The sequence below is a fragment of the Hyla sarda genome, chromosome 10 (genome assembly GCF_029499605.1).
Source record: "Hyla sarda isolate aHylSar1 chromosome 10, aHylSar1.hap1, whole genome shotgun sequence".
NCBI classification, from domain to species: domain Eukaryota; kingdom Metazoa; phylum Chordata; class Amphibia; order Anura; family Hylidae; genus Hyla; species Hyla sarda.
This window is the reverse complement of record NC_079198.1, coordinates 23,340,099-23,344,788: the sequence shown is the minus strand read 5'-3', so window position 1 is coordinate 23,344,788 and position 4,690 is coordinate 23,340,099.

The window sequence follows — 4,690 nt, the reverse complement described above, 5'->3', positions numbered from 1 at the left end:
GGGTGTTCCTCCTGGAGGTCCAGGGAAAGTGTGGCCATTGGGGTCTGCACCCTCAACTGACAACATTTTGGTGAAAGACTAAAGCTATGTTCACACTTCCAAAATGTCCACACAGAAAATTTCCGTGCAGACATCCCGGAGAGTGGGCACTGGCACAGGAATGCGCCATCTGATAGACGGCTCTGCATTCCGTGCGGTGTCCGCAGAAAGAATTAAGGAGTTTATTTTTTTTCTGCGAACGCGGAATTCAGAATTTCCATGGCAGAGACATCAGGCACTGAAATTCCAGATGTGTGCGGAATCCATTGAAATGACTCAAATTGCAATGCGGAATTCCACACAAGTTTCCGGACATGTGAACATGGTCTTACTGTCCCTTCAGCATTAGAGGGTCATCAATCCCTGAGTTTGAGGGGTCCAAACCATGTGATAGACCACATCCTGGTGCATGGTTTGTACAGCATGCTGCACTTTAGTATAAATTTGGGTTTAAAAAAATAAAATTACATTGTGAAACGTCAAATTTGTAGTTCATTCTGTAAAGGTGACCTCGCCAGTCCCGTCGCTGACACTTGGCCACACTTGCTTTTGTGTTGGTTACAAAGACCTTCACTCTAAGTTGTGAGGGACACCGCTTGTTACACAATGGAAACTTTATCTGTTTTTGTGGTGTTCCTAAAATACCGTTTAACCTGCAGTCAACATATACTTTTGTTTGTCTGAGACTGCAGGTATTGTGTAGACTTCTCTATCCCCTGTGGGATAGACGGCTTATGTCATTAGTCGTGAGACAACAAGTTTAACAAAAACACATCTTGTTTGGTTTTTCCTAACTTTTACACTTTCTTTTGTCTTTCTAAAGTCCAGAACATGAATTTACTATAGGATCCCCTACATCGACCGTTTTACATGATTAACTGTGTGGGATCAGAGAAGTGATGTTTTAATAGTTTGAACAATTTCACCTGCGGTCATACCAAAAAAAAATTAAAAAAAATTATATATATCCCAGAAAAGCAGCACATGCGCAGAAACTCAGCAGCAAATTCCACTAAGGTGCACGCAGTCATAGGAGACTTGGTAAAGGACTCAAACTTCAATACAAAGGATAAAACTGCAGTACACAGAAGTATCTTAGTGCAAAAAAGTGATTTATTCCATCTTCAGCAAAAAATTGTCAGGTGCAAAGTTTCGGTAGTCTCACATCTTATGCCTGAAGATGGTGGTGAGAGACTACCGAAACGTTGCACCTGACAATTTTTTGCTGAAGATGGAATAAATCACTTTTTTGCACTAAGATACTTCTGTGTACTGCAGTTTTATCCTTCTGTATGTGTATATATACATATATGTATATATAAAAGTAAAAAAAAAAAATTATGTGAAAAGGGGGTGTTTAAAATATTTTGAAAACTTTTTGTTACGCTTTTTTAATCGGTTTATTATAGATTAATGTGACGCATAAGCACTACATTGATCTGAGATCAGCATTCTCATGTGGCAGACTGTATCGATTGCCAACTCACAGCCCGGTAGAGGCCTTGGGTTGGCCTGACAACTGTTTGGCACCCTGCAATTACATTATGGGAGGGGGTTATGATCAATTGGACCACTGAGTATACCAGGTATACTGGCAGCACCTTCATGCTCATTTAACCCAATACATACGGTTATAGTGCTGTTGAACTGGAATACAATGAGGTACCATTTACCCTGATCTGTGATCCGGTTTTGGAGATACAGGATGTATTAGCCGGCATTGCCCAATGCAGGCAGGACCCGGCATACCCAGCTTCCCTGCCTCTATTTCCCCCCCCCCCCCCCCCCCCCCCTACACAGATACATGGGCATATCGGTGCAGAGTAGACTGGGTCTTGCCTCCATTGCACAAGTAATACCTCATTGTTATCTGTAAATGACTTCTATTTAACAATCCTAATCCTTCCAGTACTTATCAGCTGCTGTATACTACAGAGGAAGTTATCCTTTCCAGTCTGACCACAGTGCTCTCTGCTGACACCTCTGTCTCTGTCAGGAACTTTCCAGAGCAGGAGAGGTTTTCTATAGGGATATGCTTCTAATCTGAACAGTTCCTTACACGGACAGAGGTGTCAGCAGAGAGCACTGTGGTCAGACAGAAAATAACTTCACAAATTTTTCTTTAGTTTACAGCAGCTCATAAGTACTGGAAGGATTAGGATTTTTTTTTTAAGTAGAAGTAATTTACAAATCTGTAACTTTCTGGCACCATTTGATTTGAAAACATTTTTTTCCCCAACGGAGTACTCTCTAAGCTGGCAATAGTCCACTTTCCTTAAGTCTGGGTGCAGCATTTTCTCAAAGAATGAACCCTGGTAGTGAGATAATGGCAGCTCACACCTGCTAAGTAAATGGTTCCGTGTGCTTACTGAGTAGCCATAATAAAGCTGCATATTGGTATCTTCAACTAACTCATTTTGGAAAATGATTTGCTGTGTATGGAAATGCAGCCCGCTATTCCCTGTTATCAGACATTTTTGGTGATAGGTTTTGTGTAAAATTTACAAAATCGCAGCATGTTGACACTATGGTGATCTTCGCATTTCTCTCTCACAGATGTCTATGGGAGCAAAAACTAATGATAAATGCCATAAACTACATAAAGGTTAAGCATTGGCATTTCTTTTGGCTCCCCCCCACCCCCAATTTCTTCGGTAAAATAGAAATCCTTGAGTCACATGATAAAGGAATCACATGACTTGCCATGATAAAAATTCAAGGGGAAATAAAGAGCAAACAAAAAATGGCAAGATTAAAACTTTTATTTTTATGTAGGGGATAAAATGTCTGAGCACAGGGGGTATGTGGGGCTGCGACTCCAGTGTCTAAAAACTTCCGGGTTTCAGAGACTGGAGATGTGACATAATGTCATGCCCCCGCCATTCATGTCTATGGGAGGGGTGTAATGGCCATAAAGTGTGCACTGTTAACCCCTCGCGGTCACATGCGTCCTCAATCCCAAATTTCCCAGGTTTCCACGCTGCTGGTCCTGCACACTGTTATCCCTGCCAGCTGCTGCTGTTCCGGCACGTTGCTTTTCCGCAGCTTCTGGACAAGGGTTCTCCTTCTCTCAAGGGACATCCACTTCTGCGAGGGACCCCCTCCTGCACTGCTGTTCAGAGGAACCTGGGTGAGTTTGTTCCTTTTTTTCTGGGTTGGCTGACTTATCTGTTCTCTTAAAAGTCAGACCCCAGCTCCGAACCCCCTCTCAGACTGGCGTTCGCTGCCTTATTCACTTACTATTCTTGCATGGACTGAAAAACAAATGCCAGGTGGTTCGGCTGAGACTACCTGTTCTGGAGCTCCCTGGAGCGTGTGGTCACTGACCCTCCCCCAGTTTGGGTCTCCTCACTCTTCCAGACTATCTCTGATCTGGCGCAGGTTTCCAGGGAGGTGGCTACTGCCTTCAAGCACACCACCTTGCGTCCTCACTCCTGGGAGGCTCGTTCAGCCTCCTCTGGCCGCCGACTCTCTTACAAATGCCCTAGGGTCATTTACTCTGACTCCTTACCCCATGGCACGTCTCCACACTGCTCTCTCTCCCTATCCCATCTACTAGGCAGCGTCCTTGCTCCCGCAGTTACTCCCCGGCCCACCATTCCAGATCTATGTCAACTAGATCTAGAGCCTCCACTGCTCGTTCCTGGTCTCCTGGAGAACTGGTGGACAAAGAACTCGGATCCGCACTCTGAGTCCGAAAAGTGCTCCCCGAATTCAGATCCGCACCCCGAAAAGTGCTCCCAAGGGTCTAAACAGGTGAAGGCTATGTTCCCATTTACCCAGGACCTGGTCTCCGAATGGACCACCCCGTCTACAGTGGACTCTCTCTAGTCTCTCACATATCCAAATCCACCACTCTTCCTCTGGCTGATGCGGCTTCCTTTAAGGACCCCGTGGGCAAGGACATTGAGAATTTAGCAAAATTCGCCTTTGAAGCAGCTGGCTCGTCCTTGCTTCCGGCATTCGCCGCAACTTGGGTATCCAAGGCCTTATCGGCCTGGGCCTCTAAACTTCGCTAAGGCGTTTTATCCGGGGCTCCTCCACATGATCTGGCTGATTTGGCTCTCCAGATCTCCAACGCTTGTGATTATCTATGCTCAGCGTCCTTGGAATCCGCATGATTCTGGCAACTTGCTGGCTATCCGCTGCTCCATGTGGTTGAAGGCCTGGAATGCCGACGCGGCCTCCAAGACATCCCTCACTGATATGCCCTTTACTGGGGGCTGCCTTTTTGGCAAAAGCCTGGATGAAATCATCTTTGAGGCTACAGGCAGTAAGAGCTCTCTGCTCCCTCAGAATAAGGTGCATAGCACCGATTTCTCACCGCAAGTCCTCTTCATTTCGGTCCTTTTCCTCAGGTCGCCAGGACAAACCGGCGTCTTTGCAGTCTCAGAAGGCTCCTACCTTCAACATGTGCCATTCCTGGAAGCAGGATGACCGTTCTGGACATTTCTCCGCCAAATCAGGTACTCTCAAGCCTACCTCCTCCTGAAGGGGCGTCCCCACCTGAGTCTTTCTCTCGGGTGGGTGGTCGCCTGTTCTTCTTTTGGGACGTTTGGTTGGCGCAGGTCCGGGACTCCTGGGTTCGGGACGTCATTTCAGACGGCTATCGCATAGAGTTTGGTTCTTCTCCCCCGGGAGTTTTTTCCAG